The sequence below is a fragment of the Rattus norvegicus genome, chromosome 13, assembly GCF_036323735.1.
Source record: "Rattus norvegicus strain BN/NHsdMcwi chromosome 13, GRCr8, whole genome shotgun sequence".
In the NCBI taxonomy this organism is placed as follows: Eukaryota; Metazoa; Chordata; class Mammalia; order Rodentia; family Muridae; genus Rattus; species Rattus norvegicus.
In genome coordinates, this window is record NC_086031.1 from 39,415,493 (window position 1) to 39,428,578 (window position 13,086).

At 44.8% G+C, this 13,086-nt stretch overlaps 1 long non-coding RNA gene across 2 annotated transcripts in view; it reads right to left on the reverse strand.

Moving 5' to 3' along the window:
- LOC134481486 (uncharacterized) overlaps positions 1 to 13,086 on the reverse strand; it is a 30,687-nt gene that overhangs the window by 15,194 nt on the left and 2,407 nt on the right. The gene's annotated exons all lie outside the window — the stretch shown is intronic.

Consider the following 13,086-nt stretch of genomic DNA (forward strand, 5'->3'; position numbering starts at 1 on the left):
AAAGATTCTAATCTCTGTTACCAGTGGTCAGGGAATGGGTCAGGGGTTCCCAGGTTCTCGGCCTTTTATGCAAAGGATTGAAAATAGGACTCACATATATTTGAAAAAGTAGCAAATAAAAACTTTATTCAGAGTGAACAGATAGTACAGACCAGAAAGGGAAATATTGTCATGACTCAGTGAGTCACCCCAGTGAGCATGTTGAAGGGTCCCAATTACTTCTCTTTATGGAGTTCAGCAAAAGGAGGAACTGCACACTAAGGGGTGAAGCTTGGCTCATTCTCTATTTTGGTTGATAGATTAGATCACACAGACATTTTCCTACTTGACTTTACTTTCCCAGAATATACTGGATTTTAATCACATGCATACCCAATTATGCATAGATATAAGATGGTAAAAAGGGGGTTCTCCCTAAAAGGTTCCCACACTTTTACCTTGTTGCCTATGCACCTAAAACCAGTTCAAACTGGGTCAGCTGTTGATTTTTTTTTCCTGTTGGATATGTTGGTAATACACTCAAATAGAAACTGTCTCAATGTCCTTTTTACTAGGGGTGGAGACAACTATCATTGTTTAGAGATGCGAGTCTGTGTAGCCAGGTGCTTGCCTGCCTCAACAAGACCCCAGCCCACACACCATACCTAGCAAGATGTAGGCAAAATAATTACCATGACGCAGAAGGGTTCATGTAGGTACTACAAGATACAGTCACTAAGGAGCGTGCTATTGAAAGGAGTACAAAAGGGTGCTTATTTTTTCTGGAGCCTCATTCATTAAGTTCTTATCTTCATTCTTTAGCAATCTCCCTTCTGTATGGGAGCCAAAGGGAATGGAGGAGTGTGTCCAAGGAATGATGCCCACGCAGAGCCTAAAATAACCCCAAGTAGCTTTGCCTGCACAGAGGGAATAAAGGCCAACCACCAGGAGAATTGTATTAGAATACATTCAACATCACAGGCCCTCTGAAGACCCCTGCGGCTCTCCCTAGGGAACTTGCTCTCTCTTCCATAACAGGACCTTTCCTGATGCAAAGGCACTCAATAAGCCAAACAATGTAATAATTCACACAAGTTAAGCTTATTATATGGAGAAGTCCAGGATGGATAGCAATAGTCTAAATGGCGGATGAGCAACCATCCTTGGAGACAGGCTTTGAAAAAAATCAAAACTGGTACTGGAATGCTGTAAGCTGGCAAAGTGCTTGCCCACAGCACTGGATTTGATCCCCAGCACCAGATAACCGTAATGGTGCATGCCTGTAATCCCAGAACTCAGATGCAATAGATTCAGGAGCTCAAGGTCAGTCTCTGCTATAGAGCAATACATATGTCATATACATATGTGCCATATATCCATATATTATATACATATATGCACTTACATATCTGTATATAATACATAGAGATGGCTTATCAAATAAGAGTGCTTGCTATGCAACCTTGGTGACCTGAATTCAATTCTGGAACCACATAAAGGTGGAAGTGGAGAGCTGACTCCACAGAATTGTTCTCTGACCTTCAAATATATGTCATAGTGCAACTGTGCATGTGTGTGTGCGTGTGTGTGTGTGTGTATGCGTGTGTGTGTATGACAGAGACAGAGACACTAATAATTAAAAAGGAAACCATCAAACAGGGTATTGTGGCACTCTCCTTTAATCCCAGCTCCCAGGACTCAGGAGGCAGAGGCAGGCAGGTCTCTGTGAGTTAGAGGCCAGCCTGGTCTACAGATTGAGTCCAGGACAGCCAGAGCTACACAGAGAAACCCCGTCTGACCACGCCCACCCCCATAATCAAGCTTCTGTGCTGCATGGGATATTGAGCCTGCTGTTTCATGATCTTGGGGGGAATTGACCTTACCATATCCTACTTTCTCAGCAAATCCTGTTCTGACTTCTTAGAAACTGGGTAAAACTAGAAGCTACGAATGAAAATTTTTTTCTTTATATTTGCTTGTCTGGTTTCCCTTTCTGAGACAGGGTCTTGGTTCAAGGCCCAGCTGGCCTTGAACTCACAATACTCCTGATTCAGCCTCTAGAGTACTGAGATGACAGACGTGTGCCACCACACCTGCTATTTCCATTTTCTTTGAGTTTCCTCAGTCTGTTGGTTGCTTTTGTTGTGTTTGAATCAAACCTGGCCTTATACCTACTAGATGTGGCACACCATGCTGTTGTCTGTTATTTCACTTCCATATTTATGTATTTATTTAATTTTATTTGTGTGTGTATATGTATGTATGTATATATGTATGTATGTATGTATGTATGTATGTATGTATGTATGTATGTTTGAGGATGACTTATGAACTTGACTCTTATATAGGTCCTAAGACTTGAACTTAGGTCATCAGGCTTAGCAGCAAGCTCTTTTACTCACTGAGCCGTCTTGCTCAGCGTTTGCTCTAAGTATTTGTTTACTCCATATGCTGTGACAAAAATACCAGAAGCTGGATGACTTAAAAGGCAGAAATTTGTCACTTCAGTCTGGGAGTCCGGAAGTCTGAATCTGGGCACAGGTGGATTCCCTCTTCTTGAGGGTCGTGAGGCAGAATCTGGTGCCGGGGGAAGCCCAGGCGTCTGTGTGTTGGAGTCTGAGCCTGGAGATGGCTGCTGTGCCATCCTCACAGGCACAGGCCTGAGTTCACATGTCACCCACTGAGATTCCAAAGTGCTTTCTTTATCTTCTACATGCATTTTTATGTGTGGGAAAGAATGCATGTGGGAGCCTGAGGTTGGTGCTGTGAATCTTTACTGCTCTCTCACCTTATCCACTGAGGAAGGTTCAACCAAACTCAAGTTATTTGACTAGTGTCCCCAGCCAGCTTGCTCTGGGGCTCCCCTGTGTCTGCGTCCCAAGGCTACAATTACAGAAAAGCAGTAATTGTCAGTATGCCCACCCAACATTTACACAGGTTATGGGGTTTTCAACTCTGGACCTTGTGTTTGCATGACAGACACTTTAACTATTGAACCAACTTCCCAGCTTCCCCTGATTACCAGATTCTCCTGTAAAGTAACAAGGAATCAAACAAGAGACATAGTGGATAGTGATAAAAGTAGACAATGAAGGAAGGAAAACAAAACAAAACAACAGTCCCCAGAATGCAAATGGACCAGAGCACTTGGGCAGGCCAGAGGCTCAAAACCAGTGTATGTCAAAGACTTTTGGGTCATTTTTCTAGAACCTGCCCTTGCTGGAAATCGGAGTGCCTGCTTGCATGCTCTGTTTTGTGAATGAAGCCCTGGTGGGCGGGGTCTCCAGCCTTTCTGCCAACTGACTTCTCACCCTGGTTAGCTTGATGCTTCTCTTTCCTCCTGTTACATGACCCCTGCCTTCCTTTTGACTACCTAAAAATGGTTCACCTTCAAGTGGGTAAGAGATGGTTTATTCCAGAGCAAAGTATAAATGACCACAGCCTTGGGACACACATCCAGGTTTCCCCAAATGTCCTGTTCTAGAACGGCAACAGTTTTGTGAAATTTTTAAAGTAACAGATCAAAGGAAGTCATGAGCGATGACACTTTTCAAATACGTTGACGGAAACATCAGATAGGCGGGTTACGGCAAAGTGGGAGCATTTCTGCTGTAGGCCTCAGATGCTATCTGACTGCACTCTGAGCCTTTCGGTTGTTTGAAGTCTGTGCATCTCAAAGACATTAGGCCAAGCAGAGAGGGCTGTGCAATAAAAAGCAGATAAGGACTGGCCAAGGACTTGCAACATGCTAACCTCTCCACAATCTCTTCAGTTCTAGTCAGCCTATGGGCAAGGCGGTGTGTCTTCCAGGAATTTTCATGCACAATCATTACCAGGCATCTTCCTGTCTTCGAGTGGCCATTCCACTATCTGACTCTCCTCCCAGTTTTAAAGCCCTTAGTGGTGATGCACGCCTGTAAGCTCTGCTTCGGGAGGCTTCAGTAGAGGGATAGCTTGCGTTCCAGCTGTTGGTGGTCTAGCCTGGACATCATGAAACATCTGTTGTTGTTTTTCTTAATTCCCCTTTATAGGGAAAGACCCACCTGAGTAGCTCATTCATAATCACCACCGTAAATATCCTCAAGAAAGGCCATTTGGAGGCACTGGTTAGAGGGGTAGTATTTGGAGGCATTGGTTAGAGAGGTAATATTTTAGTGAATCCTTTTGGAAGGGGGAGGGAAAGAATTCTACCCATAGTAGCCATTTATACAAATTATCTCACCATCTGTTTTTCTCCCTGCTTTCCGTGGCCGCCTACACACTTCTCCCCAACCATGTCCCTTGGCAGAACCTGTGGCCAGAAAAATGTCTGGTCAGCTCCTTCCCTCTGAGATGTCAGTGACAGAGGCTGTCTTGGTCTGTTTATAGTCTCTCAAAAGAAAATGAAGTAATGGCAAGAAAGTTAAAACAAAAACAAAAAGAGAAAACCCCATAATTTGTTGTCCCTTTTAAAAATAACAAAGTTTAAAAAGTCACGCTTTTCATCCATTCTTATAACAAAAAGAAAAGATAAAAAATGTGGATATTTTTTGAGTAACTATTTGTGAGGCAACCTTTGATTTTTTTTTCATTGTAAATAAAATAAAAACTTGCTGGGGGTGTAGCTGAGTAGGTAGAGTGCCTAGCGTGCACAAAGCCTGAGTTCAGTCTCCAGGGTTGTATAAAGCTGTGTGGTGATGCCAGCACTTTCGACCGGAGGATCACGAGTTCCAGGTCATCCTTGACTACATAGTGAGTCTGAGGCTTTCGTGTGTGTGTGTGTGTATGTGTATGTATGTGTGTGTGTTTGTGTATGTCTCTGTATGTCTGTGTGTGTATGTGTGTGCATATGTGTGTATATGTGTGTATGTGTGTGTATGTTTGTATATATGTGTGTATATGTTTGTGTGTGTGTATATGTGTGTATGTGTGTATGTGTGTAAGTGTGTATGTATGTGTATGTGTGTGTATATGTGTGTGTATGTGTGTATTTGTGTGTGTGTGTGTGTGTGTGTGTGTGTGTGTGTGTGCATTTCTAATCAGTAACAGGGGTGAATATCAGGTCCTAACGGTGAATGCAGGCATTTCTCTTCCTCTTTGGGCCCTAAACATGTTCAGGAGATAGACATATGCCATTAGTTGGGTCACCATATTCTCCCCCTTTTCCACTAACTGCATTTTTGAGCACTGAGCCCTAGGCCTCCATAGTCCTGTGTTTTTCCCTCTTTTCCTCCACACTGGGAGCCTATGGGAGTCCCATCCTCAGCACTGATGTTACCTCAGCTTTGAAGCAAAACTCCCTACTTGGTCTGCTTTGTAAACCAACTTCTCAGAAGTCATCAAGATTCTCCTGAATTTGTCACTTCAGTCTAATGGACTTCATATGTCTGGCCTTAACATACCATAATCTGACTGTACAGGGGTGGGGGTGGCTAGAAGGGCTTGTATTTGAAATTGCCAAATCTCTGTCAGCTGGGCACAGTCCTGCCAGCCAGTATCCCAGCACACAGATAACTGAGGCAGGAGGACTGAGAATTCTGGGCCAACTTGTGCTACATAATAATGACCTGTTTCTCTAAAATGTAAGAGGGCGGAGGAGGGAGGTAGAGGGGAAAGGAGAGGGAGGGGGTGGCAAAGGCTTGTCTTCCACGATTTTCTATTTCGGATTCCAAGTCTATTTTGACATGCAAAGGAAAAAAAAAAATCAAGACTCAAACTGGGAAGACAGTTCCTGGATCGAGCTTGCTATCCAAGCTTGGGACTGAGCGAGCATCCCTGACGATAACTTTGAAAGCAAGCTTCCTAGCTGCCGACTAGCTCCAGCTTCAGTGAGAGATCCTGCGTCAAGGGAATTAAGGCAGAGATCGAGAGAGCAGAAAACTTGTCCTTTGCAGGCATCTGTACACACATGCGCATGTGCTCGGAAGCTCCGGATCCATTTCATTCTTAAAGCAATAAAAGGGAGGGACCTAGATGTGTGAAGAGTGAGGGAGAATGTAGGCATAACCAGAGAGAGGCAGACCAGTCATCAGCAGTGGTTACCGGACTGTTCTGCCACATGCATTCATTGTTCACTGCTCTTCCACTACCCAGCTCCTCAAGTCGTCCCCCAAAGTTGAACACGCCTGAGAAAATGTCGAGGAAGCTCCTTGAAACCCAGAGATCCTGCTTTATTTAAAGAACCTTAAATCTCACATAGCCTAGGCTGGCCTGGAACTCACCATGATGCTGGGGATGATCTTGAACTTCTGGTTTCCCTGTCTCCATATTCCACATCGTAAGATCCTAGGTATCTGAACCCACCAGGTCTGAGTGAGAATCCTACCCTTGACTGATAGATACCTTATGTTCCTGGCCATTATGAACAAGTCTAAGCAGAGGTGAGATTTTATACTTTTTAGAAACTAGAAATGTTTTAGGAATGCCAAACATAAATTACTTTTTTCCATTGAGATTTGAATGGCAACCTGGACAGTCGTAGTTGGAAAAGCTAAAATCCATTGACAAGGGCACACCAGGCTGGTTTGAAGTTTGCCATTCCCTTGTCTCAGCCTCCTGAGTGGTGGGTTGGCAGGTGTGTGTTACCACATGTGACTAAAGCAGTTAGCTTTCTTTCTTTTAGTGAAAACAATTTATTTCATTGCCAGTTTGGGTGATTTTTAAGATCAGTTTTAAAGTGTGTGTGTGTGTGTGTGTGTGTGTGTGTGTGTGTGTGTGTGTCCTCTAGTTTGCTTTCTATTGCTAGTAAAACATCAAGACCAAAATCAATTTGTTGGGGAAAGCTTCCTTGGCTTACACACCTTGATCACAGTCCATTATGAAGGGAAGTCAGGAATCTGGAGGCAGAGGCCATGGGAGAGCGGCTTACTGGTGGATTTCCAGCTTGCTTTCTTATAAACCTCAGGACTACTCGCCCAGGGATGGCATATCCCACCCACATTAGGCTGGGAACTTCCACACTAATCATCAGTCAAGAAAACATTGCACAGGCCACTTGTGATGGTTTGAGTAGGTATGGCCTCCATAAATTTATGTGTTTGAATGCTTGGGCCACAGGGAGTGGCAGTATTAGGAGGTGTGGCCTTGTTGGAGTGGGCGTGGCCCTGTCGGAGGAAGTTGGTAGCTGTGGAGGTGCTTTTGAGGTTATACACTCAAGCCATGCCTAGTCACAGTCTCCTTCTGCAGGCAGATCAAGATGTAGAACTCTTGGCTTCTCCAGCACCATCTCTGACGGTAAGCTGCCATGCTTCCTACCATGATGATAGTGAACTAAACCTCTGAAACTGTAACCCAGCCCCAATTAAATGTTTCTTTTATAAGAGTTGCCTGGGTCATGGTGTTTCTTCACAACAATGGAAACCTTATTAAAACACCACTTAAGTCAGGGGAATTTTTTCCAATTGAGGTCCCCATCTTCTCAGAGATTCTAGATTCCATCAAGTTGACTAGAAATCCCTAATCAGCACAGGGTGTGTATATGTGGGTACATGCAGAGTAAGTGTAGGTACAGGAAGAGCTAAGAGGTTTCAGATTCCTGGAGCTGGAGTCCCAGGCAGTTGTAAGCCACTCAACATGGGTGCTGGGTTCTGAACTCTCTCTCTGGTCCTCGGAAAGCAGTCAGTGCTCTTAATCACTGACTCATCTCTTCAGTCCCAGAGGTTTTCTTTTCATTGCACAGCCCCTACCACTACCATCCCGTGAGTGTATGTGTGTGCATCCATCCACACCACATGTCTGTAGAGGCCATAGGACAATCTCAGCTGGTTTTCCCAGGTGCCATCCACGTTGTTTTGGGAAGGTCTCTCACCAGTCATCAGTCTTGTCCGGCTGGTCAGTGAACCCCAAGGTTCCTCCAGGCCCTGCCTCTCTACCACTGACATAACAAGTGTGTGCTCTCATGCCCAAGTTTTTTAAAATGGGTTTAAGGATAAGACGTGGGTCCTCCTGCTAGCACAGTAGGCACTTTACTGACTGAGCATCTCTCCAGCTACTTACTTAGTTAATAGTGTTAGTACTCAGGCTAGAGAGATGGCTCAGTGGTTAAGAGCATCTGGCCTTTCTTCTGGAGGACCTTGGTTCAATTCCCAGCATCCACATGGCCGCTCACAACTGTCTAGAAGTCCAGTTTCAGTGGATCTGAGACCTGTACACAGACATGCACACGAAATTAAAAGAAACACACACACACAAAAAAATAACAGCAGCACTTAGCAACTGACTTGCAAAATTTTTGATAATTTAAGAGTTACCTCTTAAAAACTGACATGAACACAGCAATTCTCTGGAGACAGCAGCTTGGGCTGGAGAGATGGCTCAGTGGTTAAGAGCACTGTCTGCTCTTCCAGAGGTCCTGAGTTCAATTCCCAGCAACCACATGGTGGCTCATAACCATCTGTAAAGAGATCTGATGCCCTTGTCTGTACCTCGTGTGTATCTGAAGACAGTTACAGTGGACTTATATATAATAAATGAATAAATCTTAAAAAAAAAAAACAAAAAACAAACAAAAAAAAACCGAAGAACTCAACAATGGAGACAGCAGCTTAACCTCTTAAAGGTAGAGAAATCCAGAACATTCCTTCTAACTTCAAATGCCCTCAAGAACAACCTAAGAATAGACCCTTTATCTACCACAGATCTCACAGAAATTAGAAGTAATTGAGGCAAAGAAACCACAGCCCAGGGACACAGCACCTACAGCTAACCATGCAGGAGTCGCCGTCAAGGTGGCAAGAGATCGCATAGTTTTGCGATGATTATCAACAATGCAATTTACAGGGTGGGTGAAGAATCCAGTGAGGGTAATGAATACACTCTCAGCTGCTATAAAATTATTGTTGTACCTGTAAAAACATCAGGTGAGGGCTCAGTAGGGAAAGGCGCCTGACCTGCAAGCCTGGTGACCTGAGTTTGATCCCTAGGATCACGTGGTGGAAAGAGAATCAGCTCCTGAAAGTAGTCCACATCCCTCAGTTTGTAGGGTGCTTGTGTAGCGTGCATGAAGCCCTTTGCTCCTTCCCCATGCTGCGTAAACCAGGCACGGCAGTCCATGCCTATTGGCCGACCACTAGGGAGATGGAGACAGGAGGGTCAGAAATGTGAGGTCTTCCTCCGGTGCATAGCAAGTTTGAGGTCAGCCTGGGATGACACGTGGAAGCCTTGTCTCAAAAGACCAAGCGAATTTTAAAGTGGCATAGCAGATCAGAGTCAAATCAAGAGCTGGTACCATCTAAATTGTGACTGAAAGGAAGGGACTGAGGCCATGTGTAATTAGAGACATTTTAAGCCATCTAGTGGGAGTAATGGCGAATGGTTCTGTGTTTGGAATCACAGTGGGAACACCTCAGGTGGTGAGGTTGGGAAGAATAAAGGGAGCAGATACAATGTGGACAGACACGCAGGGAAAGCATTCCAGCAGGTACCTTAAAGGAAAAAGCTATTCTAGGCAAAAGGAATAGTAAAATGATGCTTCAAAGTAGCCCGATGACTGATGTCACATGGGAAAGAAAAAGAACGAGAGGATGTGGGGAGCAGTTTTTCAGTGCAAACAGGACTGAGGTAGAAACAGCTCGATTGCCTGCAAAAAATAAAGCACAAATTGATTCTTTTTTCTTTCTTTCTCTTAGGTAAAAATATTTCGCTGGCATGAAGTCTCCAGGCATGCCGAATGTTTGTTGTGGATTATTGGTTTTAGCATGCCTGCTATCCATTTTCCTAATACTACCCAAGCAAGGCCCTGCAGTCTCATCTCTCTGGGAGAATTCCTCTCCCAGAGGCTACTTTTGTTCTCCCTGGATCTTGCCAGACAGAAAATAAACAAGAGGGGTTGGTTCTTTAGCAAGGAGCAATTCTCAAAACCTCTCTGACTTGAAGAGGAGTCAACTTTGGACTTTTCTTTCTTGATATGAGTGGCCTGACACTCGTCCTTTTAAGTACCTTCAGATGCAGAGCCTCACCTGAATTCCAGCAAGCATGCATGTGACTAACAGCACAGGGGGGACTTCCTAGAGCATGAGTTTTATTTACTGCTCTGTCTACATCAAAACCAGTAACACAGGTGACATAATTATCTACTTCTCCTTTTCTTCCTTTCTCTTCCTCTGTCTCTTCTTTCTTTCCTTTCTTCCCTTCCCTCTCCTCTCCTCTTCCCTTCTTCCTGCTTGTCCTTCTCTGTTCTGTGGCAGAGTCTCAGGTATCTGTGACTGCTCTGGTATGTGCCCTGTGATGGAGAATGACCTTGAACTCCTGCCTTTACCTCTACCTTACCACTCTGCTTTTTATATCTTCAAATTACTCAGCAGGGTAACATCTTAAGACCTAAAAAAAGAGCCCATACTTAGATACTTATCAGGTCCTCTATGTCATAGACAGGTATAGAGGTCATTCACTAGTAATAAGGGACCCACTATGGCCTACGAAGGCTAGTTTAGGGCATCAAGGCTATCAACCATTTTTAAACTTAATTACATTAATTAGATTTATTATTCGTGTGAGTGTGCATATGTGTGCATGTACTATAGTTCATGTATGGGAGACAGAGGATAGCTTGCAGGAATCAGTTCTCTTCTGGTGTGCATGCCTAAAAGACTGAAATCATGTCACCCTTCTTGGTGGCAGGGGCCTTTACCTACCAGGATATTAGATGGGCCCTATTTTATTTATTATTGTTGCTGATGTTGATGTTGTTATTATTAGAGAGAATGTGTATGTGCCTTGGTGTGTATGTGGGAGTCAGATGGCAACATTGTAGAGTGAGTCACTTCTCTCTTCTTATCTTTATGTGGGTTCTGAGGTTCAAACTCAAGCCATTTGGCTTTCAAGGCAACTGTCTTTAGCCATCTAACTGGCCCAGACATGGCTATAAAGGCAGACAACACTTGACTTTGACCCTTATATATAGTGAGTAACATCTGTGGTGTCCTGTTGAATGATAAGTTCCCCTTATTTTCACTTGCTAACATTTTTAGTACAGTGGAGTCCCTGCTGTGTAATAGGCATTGAATGAGTGTAGGAGTCGTCACAGAGGGGGAGACAGACTGGCAATGGCTAAAGTCGAAATGGACTGACCTAGCCAGATGAGATGGCTCGGCAGGTAAAGGTGATGACTGCCCAACTTGCTGACCTGAGTTCAAGTCCCAGAACCTACATGGTGGAAAGAGAGAACTGACTCCTCTGGGTTATTGTTTCACCTCCACATGTACTCTCTCTCTCTCTCTCTCTCTCTCTCTCTCTCTCTCTCTCTCTCTCACACACACACACACACACACACACACACACACACACACATACACACACACACACACACAAATCTTTTTAAAGTTGAGGTGGGTGGGTAGAGCACTCTTCAAGGCCACATAGTTTAAGGCCAGGATGAGACCTAATGGTGGGGGTGGGGTGGGGTTAGAGTAACTGTGTACATTGCAAACAGTCTACAAAAGACCCACTTCTTCCACATGAACCTTACCACAGAGAATCACCATGCCTCCAAATGCCATCTCTCCAGACACCTCCAGACAGGAAACCTGTCAGCACTCAAGCTGATACCACAGTTCCTTTTTGGGCAGGTCACAAGGTACCTGCATGGTATAACCCCAAGATGCTCTTCTAGTGACCCCCTCCCCCCAGGTGCTGAAATTAAGTAGCAGAGCTTTACCTAGCCATCATGGTATTCCCACTGTTGGGTAGTTGGGTTGTACTAATGGAACCGTACATCATGTTGCCTTTATTTATAGGCCACCGAAGCACTGTGTGTGCTATAAAGCATCATAACTACATAGTGCATCATCGCAAGTGAATTAGAAGCAGGAGTCTGCGATAAAGAGTAAGTCTCCCCGTGCAGCTCATACCCATCCTGTCTTCTAAACTATGGTCACTTTTGGACCCAACTTGTCTTCTTGTTGCCTGGTGTCACTGAGAAGCTACCTGGGAAGTAAGCCAGAAATAACAAAAGCACATGCTCCGTCTCATACATGGGTTCTTAGCCTATATTGTATGCATGTAGATGCATAAACAGGTCTAAGTGTGGTATGTATAACATTTGGGCGACCAAGAGAGGGTAATATTAGGTAGTGGCTTACAGCAGCCGTGTCACTTAGACTTGAAGTTGCTGTGACAGACCTAGAAACACTTTAAAAGAAGGAGGGATGTATTTGACTGACAGCTTCAGAGGTTGCTCACCTCGTGGCAACTAAAAGGAAGAGAGAGAGAGAAAGAGAGAGAGAGAGAGAGAGAGAGAGAGAGAGAGAGAGAGAGAGAGAGAGACTGGAAGGGGCGAAAGTTGACATAAAAACTTGAACCCACACATGGATGCACACTGAGGATGTCAGTGCCATTATCGTCTGACCACCTCTCAGTGGGTGGACCCACTTGCTCTTGACCAAACCTCCAGCAGGTGGACTTCTTCAAACTTGTCATATCCAATCCATGGTGACTGCACAGTTATAGGAGTAGGAATCTGGGTCCCATCTCCAAGGCTCAAGGAACATTAGAGACAGAAAGGATGAGGTGGAGGACTGGTGGAGGATGGATAGAGGATGGGGCAGAGGAGTGGAGGAGGATGGGGTGGAGGTGGAAAAGTAGTGGAGGATGGGGTGGAGGATGGGGTGGAGGATGGGGTGGAGGATGGGGTGGAGGATGGGGTGGAGGATGGGGTGGAGGATGTGGTGGAGGATGGGGTGGAGGATGGGGTGGAGGATGGGGTGGAGGATGGGGTGGAGGAGTGGTAAAGGATGGGTTGGTGGAGTGGTGGTGCACACCTCTGATCCAAGCACATGAAGAGCAGCAACAGGCTCACTGAACAGTCAGTCTAATGGGTGACCTCCAGACAAATGAGAGGCTCAGCTCTAGCAGCGAGATAGAAAGCTCCCAAGCAATGGCACCAAAGGTTGACCTGTAGCCTCTGCATGCCTGAGCACACATGTGAATTCCTACACACACAAAAGCACACACAGAGAGGGCATCTGACACAAAAGCACTTGAGAACAAGCCTAATGGATGAAATTGTGTCAATCAATGGAAGTATCAGCTGTGAAACATGGTGTGCCAGAGTGTGTGCCCTACTGTGAACAAAATGAGGTAAATATTATACTGTAGCGTATATGTGTGTGTATGTCTCTCTCTCTCTGTCTC